The sequence below is a fragment of the Boleophthalmus pectinirostris genome, unplaced genomic scaffold (genome assembly GCF_026225935.1).
Source record: "Boleophthalmus pectinirostris isolate CB_2022bp ecotype Guang Dong unplaced genomic scaffold, ASM2622593v1 HiC_scaffold_16, whole genome shotgun sequence".
NCBI lineage: Eukaryota > Metazoa > Chordata > Actinopteri > Gobiiformes > Gobiidae > Boleophthalmus > Boleophthalmus pectinirostris.
This window is the reverse complement of record NW_026571095.1, coordinates 20,287,131-20,307,725: the sequence shown is the minus strand read 5'-3', so window position 1 is coordinate 20,307,725 and position 20,595 is coordinate 20,287,131. Positions and strand designations below refer to the sequence as shown.

The 20,595-nt window shown below is 39.3% G+C and overlaps 1 protein-coding gene and 1 non-coding gene across 3 annotated transcripts in view; both read right to left on the bottom strand.

Annotated features, from left to right (window-relative positions):
* chd7 (chromodomain helicase DNA binding protein 7) overlaps positions 1-7,658 on the bottom strand; it is a 71,263-nt gene extending 63,605 nt beyond the window's left edge. Inside the window, exons 1-2 of one of the 2 annotated variants that reach the window (XM_020936063.2) lie at positions 7,539-7,658; positions 7,240-7,332 (exon numbers count right to left, since the gene is read on the bottom strand). The gene's annotated coding sequence lies outside the window, so the exon portion shown is untranslated. The other variant, XM_020936062.2, reaches the window with a different exon arrangement.
* A 4,541-nt stretch (positions 7,659-12,199) lies between these two features.
* Positions 12,200-20,595, bottom strand: LOC110170416 (uncharacterized). Its single transcript, XR_008631906.1, has 2 exons — positions 17,608-20,595; positions 12,200-13,064 (listed from the first exon to the last, which is right to left on the bottom strand). It is a non-coding gene; the product is annotated as an uncharacterized LOC110170416 (transcript).

Below are 20,595 nucleotides of genomic sequence, written 5' to 3'. Positions count from 1 at the left end.
AAAACAATCTTAAATTCATATTGTAACCATTTAAAACAAAACTCACAATTGATATACCTCCCTACCTTTATTCATTGTTAGATATTGATGTTGAGTTAGTCTGGTTATGCATAGTTGAGGGATGAATGTGTGGGAAGAAAGCTGCTAAGGTTACAGAAGCCAGAAAGACAATTTCAGTGAAAACAAATAAGATGTCAATATAATGACCACTATAACTGTAGCAAAGTTTATTACTTATTATTTAAAATTGGTTTCTAAGCCAATTCAAAATATTTTTGACCCAATGTCCATGTAGATTGTGGTATTACGTCCAAGAGTGTCCCCTGATGTTATGACGTCCAAAACATTTAACCTCTGTCCGCATGGTTACTGTCTATAAAGCCTGACTCAGCAGATATCTCCCCCACTCTGAATCACGGTCACCTTTCTCCTAAGGCTTGACACTGGCCAAGAGCAACACACTTTCATGGGAACGGTTTGTCCTTCTGTTTACATGACATTATGCACTTGTTTGTACCATAAATATTGCTTTACAGTAAATCTAGATTATGATGAAGTTGATGAATAGAAAATACATCAGAAATCCAACAGCATGAGGGGAAAAAGGTCTTTCCTTGATGCAAATGAGTTTTCTAAAAAGGCATGCAGCACTTACAGTTACTCTGGGGAAAACCCTCCAACTCAAGTTTCAAAAGGTAGATTTTCATGACAAGATTTATCTTGAACTGGGAACCTCCTCGTCTGCTCATCTCTATAAACCACTAGTGGTTTTGAGAGATTTGTCACCACAGACTGCACTGACGGGCATGGAAACATCTGAACTAGAAAGATGAAGCATTTTCCTGTTTCTTTGGTAGAGGTTGTATTTTTAACAACCTGCTTGTGATTCCAAATAAAGGTGTATTTAACTTCTGCTAAATGCCCGAGAACAAAACTGCCAACTGAGATAAGACCTGTGCTGACCCATTTCCATCACAATAGTGTGTCGTTTATGACAAGTACTGCGATTAAATTACATTTGCAATTTATGTTTAAAAAGTGGAATTTAGTTCAGAGTGCACATTGCATATAACTCCACAAGTATTAACATTTGAGAGATGAGTGAGAATTGAGCTGAAAGTAATACAAGAATTCCATACATTTCAGATGATTTTTAAAAATATATATACATATCTATTTTATAGATATATCTACAATATGTCTATATATCTATAGAAAATGTAATTGATTCATTTGTGTTTTAATCAAAGATTTAGAAAAATGGCCAAATTGTGTAATCGAGGATTATTAGAATGAAAATGTGAACAGCAATCCCTGCTCTGCCTTCCATTAAAATAGATTTAAAAAAAACATTTTTTGCACATATTGACTATTACTAATTTTATCTATTTTTGGCGATATCGCCAAACCCTAGTTTGTAGATGTGGCTAAACTACAGTTGCAACTAGATTTTTATAGTAATAACATAGGATATTATGTTCTTTGCAGAGAACACTGCAGCCTTTGCAACTTCACTTCAGTGCAATATTGTGCAGCCCTACTTCACTGAACTTTTGTAGCTGTTGATTGCAATTTTCTGTTACCTAAAATACTAACTTCTACAAAAACTGTTTGAATAGCAATAAAGATTTACCACATTTCTATTGTACCATTCTCTTTCTACAAAAGCGTGTAGAGGCCTGGTCACAACCCCCACTCCACTATAATCAATCACAGCTATTGACATGCCCCTTTAGGACCAATGGGACAGCAGGGTCTGGACCTCTTCCCTTGAGATTGGTCAGTTCCCTATGGCAGTCCCGCCTGCTCCTGCACTAACCACCAATTAACTTCAGAGCTGGTCCCATAAAGACGCAGGGTAACTTCTCCTTTGGGACAGGCACACAACGGCCCCCTCTCTGGACAGCATCAGTAGAGCTCCTGTGAGTAGGTTCAGGGTCAGGGGTAGTCTTTATACAATCATAAATTAGGACAGAACTCCATGAAAAATTACACACAAAGAGGGCAGTAACAAGGAAAGTGGTAGCATAACAAATAGAGATGTGCAGTAGATGTGCTATAGGAATATATCCAATGAAACATTAACAAAACCAGAAGCAAAGCCAAGTATTTAACCAGGTCTTAGAACTAGAACCAAATAAGAACATCTCTAGTTGAACACAAAGAAAGATTAAAGAATATACAAGTAGAAAAACTGTTTGAGTTTCAAAATGCTAAAAAAAAAAAAAAAAAAAAAAAAAAAAAAAAAATGCACTAAATAGTTTCTTATAGAGATATCTGAATTTCTATTGTGCTGGCTTGGTTTGCTGAGTGGCTTAACTGCACTACTTTTCCACACATGTAGACAATATGACTCCATTTTACCATCCTCCACGACCTCACATCCATCTGCATTTTCCCAGTTCCGTGTTGCCTTCATGAGCAAGCAGCACTTAACCTTTCATCAGCCATGATTCACTGGAGAGATGCTGCTGAAAACAAGGGAGCGCTGGAGGAGGCCACATCAGCGCCATTACTGCACTGTGTTCAGTTGGTACCACCTCCCAATCATAATGCTACAGTCAGTGCTCAACTCAAACTTGTATGTTTGGTGCAAATTAATTTTATTCAATACCTGAGATTTTGTGAATTGACTGAATAGTGCATTATATCACACAATCTACCCAGATCTACACAGGACAAAATAACTGGATAGCTTGGACAGTACCAAGCAATGAGGTTTACTGGTTGAGCAGGTTATAAAAAGATCCTATGCCTCTTCATATCACAAGTCTCAATAAATACTTAAAGTATGATCTGAGCAGGCATATGGTATAAAGACAAATTAGTATCACAACGGACATAAAGGTGGAGTGGCAACTTGAGAGGACAATGATCTTATTGGATCCTGGATTTCTTATTTCTTTTCTTATTTATAAACTAATCGAGCGAAAAATCATTATACATTTATTCTTAGGGTAATATACAGTAAAGTCTGAGACCGGGTAAAGAATCCAGACTTTATACCAGAACTGAACTGCATTTGGTACTTGAAATGCCTTTGTAGGGTACAGTTGCTGTGCTGGGAACACAAAACTGCATTTCAAACTCCAACTGCGCTTATTATTTGCCTGATTTCATATTTCTTGCCCACCTACGACAACTTTGGGTTTTAGAGCAGCGAAGGATGAAGGAGGAAAAACAGGATGTGACACAAGCGAACAGACGCCGGGAGAGGTCAAGGAGAGATTAAAAGACACACACACACATACGCGGGTCAGAGATGTACTTGACAGGCCGTCTCCTCGCCAGCGCAGAAAACACATACTGCCCACACAGATACTTGAGGCACATTATGGCCAGCTTTCGCTTCTAGGCACAGCTCCTGAGGTCCAGAAGGCCTTCGCTGCAGGGGGAGGACAGGGGGATGGGGTGAGTGTGAGTGCGGAGGAGGAAGAGTTAGAGCCAGGTGAGAAGAAGAGAGAGACACAGTGATGACACTCAGTTTTGAATGTCACAGCGGCGCTAAAGACCCCCGCTAACCTTTTGGCTGGAAATGAGAGGCGGTAGATGGAGGGAGGCAGAGGGAGAGAGAAAGAGGGAGGAGGAGGGGAACAGACAGCCAGGCAGAGATGCACAGAGCCTGGGCAATCGTGGGTGGGTGTGGGGGTCTGTGGAGGTGGAGCGATGGATGATGAGATGAAAGAGGAAAACAACAGCAGCACTTCTCATCTGCGCTAACAGATCTGCTAGCCCTGACAGTGATGAAACCAGACAAAATGGCCACCAAACAATCACTAGCACTGTGTCCGGTACTACACACCAATGGGTTTGAAAAGGCTCAATTCTTATGCACACTGAGGGACAGGGCCTCACCTGGCATAAGGAAGCAAGGACTTCTGAAAAAAAGTGAGCCAAAAGTCCAAAAGTAAGGCTTCAAACTACTACAGGGCAATGGCTGGTGGCTGATTTGGTAGCACGTGTCCCAAGTATTGCAGCTGAAAATGTGTTTTACTACAGGCTTGAGACTTTTAGCTCTATTTAAGTTACTCCTCAACATTTATTATCCTTTGCTATACAATCTTTGATTGTGACAAATTATTTGGGGAAAACACATCTGAGCACAATTTCTCTCCATTTTAGACAACACCAGTTCCTGCTCTCACATTCAGACATAAACCACTATATTTCACCATTTTAGTTTGTAATGTTTTAACTGTTGGCAATAATTCCACACTTACACATATCACTAGAAACATTTTATAACCCATTCACTCTTTGAGAAAAGTAAAATGTGGCTTGCGTCACTTGCATGCAAGAGCAAAGGCAGATGGTACATGACTAAATGTTTGCTAAAGTAAACTTTGATAAGTGCAAGTGCATTTCCATTTACCAACACGTACATTGTGTAGCTGTGGCTCTACTTCTCACTAGGACACTTAGCTGGAATTTTTTTCATTTGTCACCAGTCAGACCTCATGGGATTCTGTTAATAGAAAGAGCTGCTGCTGATTTGACTAAGAATAATGAGTTCAAAGACTCTACAATAACTATTTTAGTACACTCATCTTTGTTACGTCAAAAATCTTCAACGTGTGTCGATCTTTTAGTAAGAGTTGGCACAAAATGCAGTCACTTTATTGAACAAATCCGATTTTGCAGACATATAATTGCTGATAATTCAACATGTGCAAACCCAAATTATCCTCTAAGGCCAAAAATTTAATGTCATTTTTTTTTTTAAATCAATAACTGTGACAGTGAAAATAGACAAACAGCTGTAATTACCGTGTGAAGTTGAAATGTTCCAATGTCTTAGACAATGAGTGCGTATACATGGGCATCAGTATCAGGTTTTTTGAATATCTCGGTTTTGTCATGGTGCATGCAATTCCGAATAAGCAACTATTCAGGTTATGAGAAACTGGGATACTGTAGCTGGTATATTCCAATAGTAACTGGGATACTGATCTGCATGTATACGCCCTCATTGAGAATTTAGCTTTGATGTATGCCACAAAACCAACCAAAAAGGCAGTCAACTGTTTTGATGAAACTGTAATAAACTAATCACTAGAGATGTGTGGCACTTAACAAAGACAAAATAAAGTGAGACTGCAATAAAGTACAGGGTCTCTGATATTATGGTTGGTGATATCATTTCTTAAAACTTGCAGTATACCTAAGTCAAGGTCAGTGAATCTCAAAATATGAGCATTTACAATTAGATTTGGTAAAATAAAGGACACATTACTTTAAAACAAGTGCCAGGAGTTGGAACTACAAAAAGAGGTTCCATGCTGATGTTTATCAGACTGGTCCGGACAGGGCAAAGCCATAGACCGCATCCAAAGTTAAACCACAAGAAAAGGCAAAGGACAAACGAGACAGAAGACCAAATAGTGCTGAACATCTGTTGTGTGTATGTGTGTGTGTCTTTGTGCTTGTGTGTGGTCGGGCCTCTTATCTTTCTCTCTCTTTCTCTCCCCCTCTCTGTGGCCTGCTAAACATGACTAGCTGCCATCTTGGCTCACAGACACAAGGTGGTGGGGGTAGCAGCTCCTGGCTTTAGCAGGAAAAAATGCGCACCGCACTTGTGTAACGCCAACTTTGGCGAATGTGCATAAAACCACCGGGTGAATGCGAAAAGGTGATGATAATCTCGACAATCTGTCCAAAAATCCAGTGCGTCAGATAAAACGCCAAACGAGTTGTTATCAGATCTGCGCAGAGTCCGGCAAAGTTGCGTGAGAGCAACAACCATTATGCAAGTTGACCACTTACTCTATGCATAATGGAGAAAGCGCAAGATCTCTCAGTCTTCTACACAAATGACAGAGAAACGAAGTACACATTTGGACCGAGTAGGTATATGCGCAGAAGAGACTGGATACAAGCGCCAGTAAATCGGCAGGTGTGTGGACAGTTTCTCCTCGTCCGAACCAAGTAACAAGTGTAGCTGAGGTGGCTGCCAAAGTTGACTATACACTCTTAAGTGTAATGCAATACACAAGCACTCAAACATACGCCAAAAATGCGGAAAAGTGCGGCGTGTAATGAGTCCCACTTCCAACACAAACTAAAGCGTGCTTTCCTTTGCCTCCAAGCTACAGTCACCCGTAAGAGCGCAGGGAACAGGTTAGGGGCTAACACTGGGGGCTACAAAGTAGTCCACACACACATACAATGAGGAAAGTTGCTAACAGCTAGCTGAAGTTATGTGCCCTAGCGCTGGGCTAAGCTCCAGCGGCTAGCGCTGCTAATTAGCTTATCAGCGGCATTACGCACGGCGTTCCGGATCGACAAACTAGTCGCTCATCTGGCAAATCTCCGAGAAAACGGTGTTCCCGCAAGTTTACTGCAATACATGGGCTCTAGTATCATTTGCCGTTGCTTTAGTTTTAGTTTCATGAACTGATGAGCGACGGGACAAGGTTAAAAACACGGCTGTATCGGAGGAATGACCGCCTGGCCTCATAACTCCCCCTACTCCACCGCTCCGTCCTGGCGTCCACCAAAATTGGCGACTACTATACGCACTTTTCATTCTGCAACTTGAACATTTTACTCAGTTAAGACACAATTCACTAATTTTAGAACGAGTGCCTTTATTTGCCCCGTGTACGTATTACTTTTGGACATATCTGCTGAGTATAGTCCGCTGGGAATCTCCCTGAGCTCCGTTCATTCAGTCGCCAGTGACTCACCTCTACACTGAGCCACCTCGTGTCTTCTACAAGCTTCAACACAATTAGCTAACTGGGCTAACCAACTCTTACCTAAGCGTGGATAAAGTTAACATTTTAATCTAGACTTTGTAACAAGTTAACCAAATAAACGTGTTAGAAAGATGCCGATTCCTGCTAGTGTTCAGGACGCATTTCTTTCCACTTTTCAAAGTAATGGGACTGTGGTGCGTGTGTGTGTGAGCGATGCAGCGGGTGGCAAAGCTAAACTTGCTATTGTTAGCATGTCGGCATGGCAGCCAGTCGAAGCTTCAATGACTTTCTACTGAAATTTGCGATTTAAATGGTACTTGAGTGTACAGTAAAACCTACAACGTGGTTCTTGTGAGTTCTGCTCTGAATGAAGCGCGTATCTCGCCAAGCCAACTCGTACAGTGGATTAGACGAGTCCGATTGCCGTGGAAAAAAGTAGAGAAAACTTGCCATTCAGATATGTTTGGATTCGGTTTGAGTAAGACAAACAAGTAAATTATCAAATGGACTAAATAAGGAGCAAAACTGAGTTTTAGCTTACCCAAACGCGCTCGGTGACTTCGGTCTTTTTATCAAATCAACTCCTCGTTGCGGGGTTAGTGTCTCCGCTGCTTGGAAAAAATCCGCCGTGGTCCTTTTGAAATATAAATAAACAGAGAAAAAGTTCAGGTTTGATATTTTACATGCGATTTTAGTCCGGCGTGCCTCTCGAGCGCGACCTCGCCGACTAGTGTGCGTTGCTCTTGTCTCCTTTGTGTTAATTTCACTCAAATCGAGTTTAATCCGATCGATCCCCGGCTGGTCGCGCTCCCGAGTCCTCCCCTCCAGACACTCGCTCACCTTCCGCGGCCAAGGGGGGCGCGCTCCCGAGCACCTCTCATACGGATAAACAGGCGGCGTGCGCGGTCACTGACCCCGCCGTGCTCGTGTGACGCTCTCTGGGTTCTCATTTAGGGATGGGGGAAAAAACATAGGCGTCACCAAGCACAAAAAGTGGCCACATGTGCGAAATATTCAGGCTGGGTTTGGTTTTACGCATACGCATGGTTCCATAGGCACGCGTTAACAGGGCTATGTAGCCCATTTTAGACTAATTAAAGCGAATTAATAATGAAACAATAGTGGAGTAATACTTTTAATTCAAGTTTCTGTGAAGTAATAAAAGCAGTCTTCCAGGGGCAAAACATTGAAGTTTGGCGAAAAGGATCGATTTATTTTATTCACAAGCAAACAAAATTCCATTAGAATGGTTTATCACATCTCTAAATCACTTAGTTCTGACAAACGGGTCAGCACTGGGTCAGCTACACCTTTCATAACAATTTTGAGGGTTTGTACAACAATTCATACTGCCAGGAGCATCCTGCATCAGTCAGGATATCCAGACCATGTGACCAGTGAACGATAGTTTGAAATGAGAAACCTCATATTAAAGCCCCCTATCTTAAATGAGATTTTACATTTAAAAACATGTTCTTGGATAGAGCTGAACCTAAGATGTAATTTGTTCATGACTGTTGTCATCATTGCTGTGGCAATTACTCACATGTATGTTGGAATTTATTTTCAAAACTCACAAAACCATCTTTCACTGCTATTTTTTCTTGTAAACTAACAAAGTCATAATTTTTTTTAATGATTGAGGTCTTTGTTACTTTTCCACAGCAAATGATTCATTTCTGATTATTGTAATTTACTGATCTGGCCTTTTGAACTGTACTCTCATCCAGACTGTGTGACAGAATTCTATGAACCATTTTCTTAAGAGGAAATTATGTTAATAGACTATTAAACAATTTAATAATGGATTTGTCATCAAATATGGTATCATATGCAATGAGGATTAAGAAATCATATCTTAAAGAAAAATTGGGATGCATACCTCAATGTAAGCCATCCTTAACATAGTCTGCTGCATGTGTTTTACACATATTTCCAAGCTACATCTGGTTTGATCTTATTTTAGTTTGCTTTGAAAACGAACATGCAGAGACATGAACGTTGCTGAGCCATAGAACATACCTTTTATACTTGTAACATTTGTGCTGTGTGGCTCATAATACACAATTTAAAACTTTAGGCTGTATGGTGGCTGTGAAGGTCCAATTCGGCTTCGTGCAGAGATAAAAAGGGACTAAACCACATCAGAAATGAACAGTTGCATACAAACGTCACTTTTTGAATCACATGCCATACAGTCTATTTAGAGTCTATTTGATGTAAATTGTTTTTGATCTCGACAGTAAACAGAATTAACCATTTTTCATTTCTGTCTTTTCAGTTGGATGTAGGACATGGGAAGGCAGCCAGGGAAGACATCAAAAGTGAATTGCATGAACAGGCCTTAACTGATCTTAACTGGTTGGTAAAATGTGCAGCTTTGAAATCTTCAGAACAAACGCATAAACATAACCTTTAAGACTAACAAATTAAGGTAGGCTATAGGCCATGTTCTTTCCTTTTGCAGTTCCTGGGACCCTATCAAACGGAAATACATTTTTGAAATTTAAAACCCAATAGTCCTGACTAAACCTCAAAATGAAACTGACTAAACTGACTCAAAATTTGGAGATGGGTCCCTTTGTCAAATGCAGAGTAGTAGTACGCTGATTGTCACATTGTGTAAAAAAAATATTCTCAAAAGTGTAATTTGTATATCATCTATTTTAATAAAAACCTGATTATCTTTATATTTTTCTTATATATTCTTAATAAATGATAAATCCTCAACTTCCTAGGAACTTTTTCAGTAGTAGGTCTACATCATGTAACTTTCACATTAGCAAAATGTTTGTTTAAATATGCCACTGTTTATGAAATATGAACTATTCACATGCATTTTGGTTTAAGAAATGATGTTGTATTTGACTTTTATGCTGATAAATTGATGGTCATAAAACAGTCTAGTTGAAAAGCAGAATATCAGTAAAAGCCACCAGTGAAGGCAGTGCACTACACAAATGCAAACCCCTTGTCCACACAAGTTTGATTCATTGAGCAGAGTCTGGCGACCTCCATCAGGAAATACAATCTGACGACGGCTGAAGGTCAGGAGGAGCTATTCCCTCAGCTCCGGTCCAAACGTATTAATGACTTACACAGATAAACTGTACAGGACCTAGTGATGGATTGTGTCATTAAAGACTTGATACCTGGTGAGAATGAAAGAATAAAGTTAGATCTTTCATTTTCCCTCATGATTTATTTTAATTCACATTTTTATTAACTTTTTGTTTTGTAGTCCATGTGCCAGATCAGAGTGACTGATTTGAAAGTGGGTTAAAGGGTTGAAAACTGCCCCTATAGGTTTTGAAAAGATTGAACAAATGAGCAGTGTGTTTGGATGAATTGTTTTTCAAGTTAGACTATAACTTTGCAGTGTACCAGTCCAAACATAAGCATGATTACGTAAATTTTGGTTATAAACAAAAGTACATTTCAGACCCTGCTCTCGTTCCCAAAATGCTTGACTAAACCCCAGATAAAGTTTAAAATTCCACCTATTTTATTGTAAAACATTGTGATACTTTTCCATTGGCTGAATTGTTAGTTTGAGTACAAGGGAAACATTGGGTCATACATCTTGTATAGTAAAGTAAAAAGCAAAAAGTGAAAACACACATTTTTACCAGAATAATAACACACCACAATCTTTTTTTTTTCAAACACTGTATTTTCCATCTCCACATAACCAACAAAATGACATTTTTGTTTAGAATGTTTTATTATAGTTTACCGTGATAGCATTTTTAGCATATTTTTTCTTTTTTTTTTTAAGTTTTATTTTTTCCCAAAGAACAAACACAGCAAATAACTTTTTTGAAAGGGGAGGTAGGGGCAGGAAGTAGAGGAGGAGAGAGGAGGGCCACAAAGATTAGATAGATCGATCCATAGATGGTTAAATATAAATGCGTTGCGTTTGGCTAGTTCCTCCCCTGTTCACCCCTCAAAATCCACGCATACGCACACACACTCACACTACATGTCGCTTTACAAAGAATAACCGTTAGTCAATAACTGTCTGAATATATAGTAATTAAAAAATAAAAGTAATAGAAACATATAGCCGACAAAACATGACAAGTTTTCACACAGTTTTGTATCGCCCTGCAGTGAAACTCTCAACTGTTAAGCGTAAAGAGGACGCGTCTTAGTATAACACCAAAAATGCTTTAATATATACTTCTTTATGTTGCATGTATGCGGGCTACATGTGTGTGCGAGCATGGAGAGGACACGGTTAATGCATGTGGATTTTTTAAAATGCCCCAAATCATAAAGTCTATCATAAGGAATTTTTGTATGGCTAAATATTACGCTATGCTCAGACTATACTCCAAATTATTTATCAGATTTTGTTACTCATTCCAACGCGCCTTTGTTATCTAGCAAAACCTATGTGGTCTGAACCTAGCCAAAGCTGTGTCTATATGAAATGCAATGCCAACTAGCTAGTTAGTGGTAAAATGCCTATTTGCATAAAGAAGGTACATTTAATACATTTAATTTAGCAGCTGTCCATATCTCTCTCCGTGGGGCAGAGTTAAGGCAGACAGCTGATCCACTTTGAGTCAGATTTTCGTGGGACAAAACAGATAAGAATAATTTTCCTCCAACAAAATACAGGTAAACATGTAATTTGGCATTAAAATTGATATAGAGCTAATGAGAAGAAAAGAGGGGTGAGAGGCGGGTGGAAGGTAAAAGGTGCACTATGTACCGTTCTGGACTCTCTGGAAATGTTATGGCTTTGTCTGGAATATTCCACAATATGACATTAAATGGTATAAGCACATGATTCCACTGTTTCAAGTTATAAATCAGATTTCTGGAGAGGCGATGTCACTCACAGTAAGAATGTATTTCAAGGTATATTTTAAACCATAAACACAATTGTAATCAAATAAAAGCAAAGTAATGCCATACTGTGGAACATTCCGGGCACAGCAATAACATTTACACAAAGACAAGCAGATAGTAGTGCACCGCCACCAGAAAAGTTACATATTGCTCCTTTAAATTTCAGCAATAAACATTAATTAATACGTACATTAGGAGGAAGCAAAAACAATGCAGTTACGAATCAAGCGCTAGACAGTATACATATCATAGCGGTCGGCTAATTTTAAGGTGGAAATTCAGGCTTTTAAAATGGATGAGCCTTGATATTTGCAGTTGAACCTCACCAGGGACTTTCAATGCCTTAATATGGCCAAGTTAACAGCTTCATAACAAAAAAAGACATTTGAGTTTTAAACTGTTAACAAGCTGTTTCAAGGCGTCATTTCCCAGTTCTAGTGAGGATACTCAAATAAGCTCGACTTCATTCAAAAAGCTACATGAAACTCAAGAGCCATATATACACAGAAATGCACCTGATAAATATAGTTATCAAAAAGAAAAAAAATCTCTTAGTTCCAATCTTTTTTCCCTCTTCTTTACTTCATGTTGGCCACCACTGCGCTCAACATCACCCCCTAACCGTTTCCAAAAGACATCCATTTTCAAACAGTTTGGTCATTTATTCTCTTAAAACACTTTTTGTAAGCCACATCCAGTTTATATAGTGTTCTTTAAATACAAAACAAAAACATGACAATAATTATAAAGGGGAAGAGACAAAAAGCATCACATGTTGGTAACTCATTCCAAAGCCTTTAGATAAACTGACTGACATTTCTCAATATACCTACACATGCACACAGGCACAGCATGTAAACTGGACAAGTTGTAGCTCGCCTTGCTATCGACATGGCCGCGTCACTTCTTTTAAAATGAATAGACACAACACAGCGCTGCGGTTTTTAATTCGGTACAGTCAGACTTGTGTCATACACCGGAAAAGCCACTGAAATTTGAAAACTATGGATTAATTATGACAATAATGCCGTAACACCTCCAGCAACAAGCAAAAACTCTGCAGCATTTTAATACAGGTTAAAATCTAAATTCGAATAAAATGGTGGATGAATTTGGGGGCGGGGTCTGAAGTTGGCTTTGTCCTTGTTAAGACTACATATGTTACGCTGACTGGGACGCAAAAACTACAAAAATATACAAGGAAATAGGAACAGAGATGGGTGAGAGAAGTCAATGGACAAACTGTTAGTGAGCCTGGACAGTTCTGTAGAAACGCAAGGGAGGGTTGGGGCAGGACGATGGATGGTTGGGGGGGGGTCGGTGTGGGAGAGGAGTTTCCCGAATACGAGAGGGGCATCCTAGGTCGAGAGGAGGAGGAAGCGGTGGTGGTTGGAGGTGAGTAGGGGGTGTTCAACAGCAGCCGCCTCCAGCATGTTGGCCTCCCTGGCTACCGGACAGTGTGGAGCTGGGGGTAGGGTGCTGGGGTCCAATCTTAATACCGTTAGCCTGGAAGAAAATGGAAAGAAATACAATTATTGGTCATTAACATGACGTGACTTAAAACCCTTTATTTTGTCCAGGGATGGGAATATTTGACATGCAAATTTGTCAACATTTCAAATAGCTCAACTTGAATTCCTTGCTTATTGTCCGCCAATTTACAATTATGGGTCAATGGGCACTTGCAGGCATACAAAATTAATCTCATTAATATGATATGAAAGTTCTAGACAAAATTGGTAAGACCAAGTGTTGGAAAATATTATATCTACACCTGTTTTTTGACAACAAACAACAGTTCAATAACAAACCCCCTGTAACCAAGTCGTTATAGTGGACTTCCTTGTTTTATTTGTTTAATCTGGTGTCATAAATTTGCTAATGAGAAGTCTAGTGTGTAAATGCAAGCTGTTGAGCAGGTTATTCCTGCCACAGATCATAAATATACCGTTTTTAGTGTTGGGAGGCACTGGAGGAAAGGCCAACTTGACCAAAAGACACAACACCATTTACTGGAGCATTGTTACTGAGAATGAAGGAATGAAAAGGCAACATATAATAGATATTGAAAGAATCTTTCCAGGCAAAATAACACATTATTTCAGAAAGGTGGTACATTTTGGTCAGGCAAATGTTTTCTAATGCCTCTAAACTGAAAGCACATGACTCAAGCGTCACTAACTGTGTACAGTAAACACACTTGGCTCATAAACAGACTTTCCTCACCAAAATAAAGGCAGCAGCAACCATCTGTTAAATAGGAATACTTCACTAGAATCTAAAATGTACAATGTGTTTAATGGTATACTGTGCATAAACAATAACAACATTATGGCTTTGAATTGCTAGACAGTATACAATTAATTCCAGGGGACAATTTTATGGTGGATTTTTTTGCAATAACTTAATTACAGAACTACTTTTAAATAATAATTTATTACAACAAACATAAAATAAGGAGATATTTTACACGTTATTGTATTAGAAAAGTGTGTACAGAGTTCTGGAGTTCTTATAGCTCAGAGGTTAATGCTATAACCATGTGCATGTCCTTATTTCACACAATAATAAAGAATCTAACACTATAAGAAAATAATAAAGCTATATTCAAGTTTTCTCATCAACTCCACTGTTGCCATTTGTGCTTTCTCTTCCAAACAACCTCTGAAGAAAGTACAAACTATGACCCTGAGAGAGAGAAAAAAGACATTTCCTACATTTGTGTTACATTATTCCCCATTATACATCACTAATTGTTTCTTTACAGTGGCCTCCCTCCGCTGCTTCCTTGAAAAACACTGTTATGATTACTGCACAGAGGAAAAACAAAGCGCAGAATAAGTGTGTCATTGCTTTCATGGCGGGATTAGCTTTAGCTGTGTGCGCGCTGCCTGCGGGGGCTCCTCCATTAGATCACATCAGAGAGGACGCAACAGGTGCCGGCGCACAAAGGCAGAGGAAACACCGTAGCACTCAAGGACACGAGCAGAGCAATTGAAAAAGAACAGACCAGAATGAAGCGAAGAGAGTGGGGACAGGTGGGCGGTGGGGCAGGCTTAGGCCTTTTAAGCATCTCTGTGGAGTATGCAGTTTTCCTTCTCAGACTCCTTAGAAAAAATACTCAATTGCAATTGTGCTAAGATTTGCAAACTGGGATCAAAATTCGATCTTCAGTACAGGTTTGTAGATGTCGAAACTACAGGGTTGTTTTGTATTTTTGTTGTTTTTTTGTTTTTTTTTACATAAGACAGGAATGTTTTCATAGGATAGTCAAATAAGCTAGGTGTGGGCAGCCAAACAAAATATTGATATTATCGTTAATGTTTGCTTTGGATATAAGAAATGAATATCGAGTACAATTGCAGCCATACTGGCTTGTCAAAGCTAAGCAGGGCTGGGCCTGGTTAGTACTTGAATGGTAGAGCACTGGGAGTTTCAGGTACTACAGGGGCACCAGTGGCAAAAACTGTTATTGTGTTCTTAGACAAGAAACTTCCATCTACATTGCCTGGTGTGGTGTGCACCTGAATGTGGTGATCTAAGGGGCCGATGGTGCAGATAGGTAGCGTGTGGAGTGAATGAATAATGCACTGTAAAGCTCTTTGGGTGTGTTGAAAGGCGCTATATAAATCCAATGTTATGTAATGTTATTAAAAAAAAAAAGTTTTATTTTGTCAGTAATTTTAAAGTAATTACACATTTGTCTGATACTCAAACCTCAAACAAAAAAAAGATTTACATTTCTGATAAGATCTGTATACAACTGAAATGATTCTTGCAGCTCTACTTACTACTCACAGTAGCAGTAGCACCACTGGGAAACTCTGAATGCTTTAAATCACATTTATTGAGCCCAGGCCCGCGCGTGTGAGAGACTTTTCTCAGACCGACTGCCAACAGTTCTGGAGGGGTTTCCCTTCGCCTCGCAGCCCAGTCAGCTGATGTGGTTTGGCGGGCCGGTCTGTCTGCGCTCTGGCTCACTGTTACTAATAACAAAAACACGCAATGCAGGAACCCAGGCTCTCACTTGTGCTGCTGTGTGGAGAGGGGCCGCAGGCAGGACTAACTCTTCATCACGTCATTGGCCAAAGCAGCGGGGTGACTCCATGAGAAAATCTACCCGTCAGGCCCAGATTTATAGATTGATATCTAGATTTATATCTATGGAAAATCTTTTATGGACTACACCATTATAGGACCACAAGCCAGTGCTGGTTGTGGTGCTAGTTCCATGCCCAGATAACAGAAAAAGGCATCAACAAAGCATAATATTTTGCTGTGGGCAAATTCTCTCTGGAAGAAGTTTAAATAATTTAGTAAATCCGTAATGAGTTTCCTAGAAACTATACCTCCTGGAGGTCATAGTAGTCGCACAGTATTTCTCAAGAATGTTAACTCTGATTATGACCCAGGACTAACACAAGTCTAATCCAGGTGTCAACCAAGTCTAAACCCAGTCTGAACCAGGACTATACCAGGACTAAAAACTAAACAAGAAATCTATGTGGACCTCAGTATTTTTAAAGCTCTGGGTATGACTCTGGGAACTACTGTGTTTTGTCCTAAAATATTGCACTCATTAAACCACTTCCAAAGGAATTATTGAATTGCAGCATTACTGGTTAAATGTCCTCTTTGTATTTGTCCTTTTCAGCACTTTGGAGGTGGCTCTGCTCCAGGTTTACGTCCACAAAGAGAAACCTGATTCCCGACCCCTTGCTCACCTCCACACAGCTGACCAATCTGAGTTTTGTGTCAGTATCAGATTGTCGATTTGGAAATTGGAGGATGAGTCCCCCTCCTCCTTTAATCAAACATCACAAACTGTGGAGGAGGGGTCCATGTTATTTGAGCCTCTTTGTCAGAGCTTCAACAACATTCAACAAAAAGCAGGTTATATCAAGCTGAATATTTTTTGCAAAGATTTCAAGTTGGTGAATTCAATTACTTCCCACTTCCCAAATGGATTAAACATGTTTTAAAGTATGCCTAAAATGGCTGTTTAAGATTCAATGACAACATTAAGACACAGAAACATACATCAGGTATCCAAAAAGCCCATGGTCAAAAATTTGAATGATAAGAAATCAACTAGACGTAAGTAGTAGTATTTGAGTTGAGTAAAAGAGTAACAACTTCATCATGGACCAGTTCTTTACCAATGCTTTAAACATCTTAACTTTTGCTTTTTGTTTGGCATGTTGTGTCCAGGTGTTTTTAAGCTTAAAGTTTTTTCTTTCCTTTCATCCTCTCACTTGAACATTTCCTTCAGGTTTTATGGATGTTGTGCTTTCAGACCCAATTCAAAGGCAGGAAAATGACAAGAGATGGACAGCAATTTTTGTTCTGTATCTACTGAATAGTATGAAAGGTTATCTTACACTTATCACATGCAAAAAGCCACAGTGTACAAAGCAACAGACTACAGGTTACATTATCTCTGTCTTCAGTGTAACTGTAGTGTGTATAGCTAACTGCTCTACATCATATGAAAGGGGCTCGTCAGTTAATATGGCAGGGGGCCACTTCGAGGGGCTGCCGTCGAGGAAAAGGAGCTACAGAGCAGAAATACCTCGGAGCATTTTTCAACGGCCTTAAAGAGTACACAGAGTAACTACACTTGCAATTGGCTGCTCGGTGCTCTGGACATTGGGCATTCCTGGTTGGATGGTTGTTCCAGAGGAGATAGGCATCTGGCTAAAGCTGGAGCAGGGGAGCTTATGGACTGGCTAGCTGTTTGTTTTCTTGCCGAATGACTGAGACCTTGTGGGATGTGAGGAATTTATGAGTTGGCAAAATGCCGAGAGAGAGACAGGCAGCTGAGGCCCGGGGTGGAAAATAGAGCAGGGCGATGGGAGTTTTGCTTGGCTACAGTCGAAGGAAGCAGAGAGCTGACTTTTTTTTTTTTTTCACTCCTTTTGAGGCTAGTGGGAGCGTGGCAAACCACACACAAGGCTGAAAAACCACAGACAGGAACAAAGATGGAACGATTTGGAGGAAAAAAAGAAAAGAGAAAGAGAGAAGTGTGCAGGCCAGAGCAATGTCTCACCTCATTGTTGATATCAAACACTCCCTCCTGGATCTTCTCGTAGATCTCCTTGGCTGTGTTGATGAAGGCCTGGGGGAGGAGGAAATGAGAAGGCTCAAGAACAGAACATTTTTCAACAGCTACAATAATATTTCAGCAAAAAAATCTAAATTGCATTACATGGAGTGTTATATATCCAGCTCCTCATACCTTATTGAAGAGTCATGAACACTACAGAACCAAAGACACCACTTTATCAAACTTTGAGTATAGACTCACATGGGGCATAAATGGAGTTTACAAACAGATTTATATATATTTAAAAAAAGACAAATTTATTCATAAATTTTAAAGTAAAATGTGCACACTAAGTAAAATGAGGTATATGTTTTCCAGTTACAGCTGCAAGTAACACAAAACACATTTAAAAACTAAAGAATGGACATATCTGGTGATGATAAGAAACCATGTTTCGTTTAGTTTATTGAGGTGGTTGACCTCCAAATGGAAAACTACTGTAATGATTTTCCAAGAAGACAATTATAGTTTTAATTATGACCAAAGTAAAAACAAATTAATGATTTAACCAATGTCACAGCTGGAGCAGGCTCTGGGAATTCTGACTCTTATTCCAAATCATTCAAATAATGTCATAAAAACATGTTTTATTTGTTTTTATCATTACACTTGACATGCATCAATATTTACACAGCAGGGTATCACCTGGCTATGAAAATGAATGAATTGTACTTAGTATTGCTTTCAGTATCAGCCCATTTTGTCCAAAATGATAAAGCTTGACATCATACAACATCATACTGATAATTTTTTTATCTTTATGTACCAATGTTCGATTCATCATTTTATATCAAAGTCAGTATTTCTCATATCTTCCATCTCCACTTGCTCCTCTGTTACACATAGAGACGAGGATCAAGCCTGTTAGCATAAAGTGGAATTAAGCTCCCTCTGCAACAGGGCTACACCGCACTACTGAAGCGTTTTACTCATGGGACGAGAGCTCGTGGTGGCAGCGTCTCCAGGGCCTAAACTGACGAACAAATGGGACAAACTGTTCATGTAAACTGCCTCCGCCTCCGCATTCAACCTCCAAGTCTGAAACAGCAGGTATTAGGTATGAGATTAAAAATACGAGCTGAACTTGTACCTGGCACTTGTCAGAAATAGACGAAGGAGCCCAGGGGTTCTGCTCCCGTCCTACGTCCTGTCCTGCTTTCATCCTGGCCCTTTCTATTAATGTAACACTACTGTACAAGCCTAGAGTTTTAATATCTCCCACGCATTACAGTTACACAAAGCAATTTTATCAGATTTACAAAGATCAAGCTCATTCTAGAGTTGTATTATACTGGAGTCTATTTAAAGGTGCGCTATGTAACTTTTCTGAAGGGGGGTCTGGCATCCACTTGCCAACATGGAGGTGTACCTTCAGTGCCATACTGAGGAACATTCCAGACAAAGCAATAACTTCAACTTTCATAAACATGAGCTCTGGCTTTGATTTTAACATAGTGTGTTGCTTTATTGGCCACATGGACATTTCCTTGGACTTGTCCTAGGTATACTTTAAATGCTTGTGTCCCATCTTCAAATATTTAATTCAAATTAAATTTTTGTCTTTGAAATCACTTACTCATACCTGTACCTTAGTGGCTAATCACACATTTATTCATCAGTTAGGGTGTTATAATATAAACAAATAAAATATAAAATACATACACACAAGCTTACATACATAAACAGATATATACACATACATGCACACATCCATGCACACATAGATAAATAAACATACGGATGTATGTATGTAAGTCTATCTATAAATGTACATAGGTACTTATGTATATATGTATGTACCGTACATGTATATAATACATAAAATGTATATTGTAGAGCTTAGAAGCTGGTCTTGTACAATCACGTTGCCATCTGAGATAGGATTGTTTTTCCAGCCCTATAGAGGCCCCACAAATTGCATTGGTGCCTTCCTTAACCTCATATTGATAGATCCACAGAAAACATACAAAATGCCAATTCAATGTCTGAACACTGCAGGAGATCTTACAAGGTAGTGTCCAGTGTTGGTTTAATTTTGGTGTATTCCACCAATAGTAAACTTAAACAAATGTTAAAAGAACAACAGCACCAGGGGTTTAAAATGAAGGTTTTAAATGTGCAGCACCAAGATAATATGAAATATTACTTCTACTGTGATGTATATAAATGCTATGAAATATGTAAATATTTAACCTGGTTTAACTGTTAACAATATAGATTAGATTTTTGGCTATTTGGTCTACACACAGTTTGTCAACACTGTATTAAAATGGAAACTCTGGATGGTAGGTGGCTATTGAGTTCTGACAAGCAGGTTTAATAAAATTACTGCATTTTCCAAAGGCAGAATTGGCCCATTTTCAACTTCAGCCAGAAGAGACATTGTAAAAGCGGGCTAGTCGTTCTTGTGTGGTGGGAGTACCAGTTTTCAATTACTGTAGCTTTAAAACATTAATAGAGAAGTCATAAAACAGCTTTTCAGCCCATTGTTCAACGACATCTGACCCTTAAAAATAGAGTTCTGTACAAAATGGCTGAGGTGGTAAAGGTTGTATTTTTGTGGTTAATGACTACACTTAAAATTCATAATGGTTGTTTCGTTTCAAATTGTCATTATGGTAAAATGCCAAAAAACATTTCTTCATCTTGTTCAGACGATGCTGACTGTAACCGTAGCAAAGTTCACTGTCAAGCACATAAACTAAAAACATATGGGAAAAATTAGACATGGCAATTAAAAAAAAATGTTGGAGGAGAAATGGAGGCTAAGGAAAAGGTTACAAGTGGAAAAGATGGTTGGGTACAGTAAAGGACACGAGGTGCTTACAGGAATCTCTCTGTATCTGTCTCTCTAAGGAGCATCCCATCAACTGCGGTGTCCACCCACGAACCCTGACGACAAACCCCGCCATTTGATTGGCTGTCGAGTGT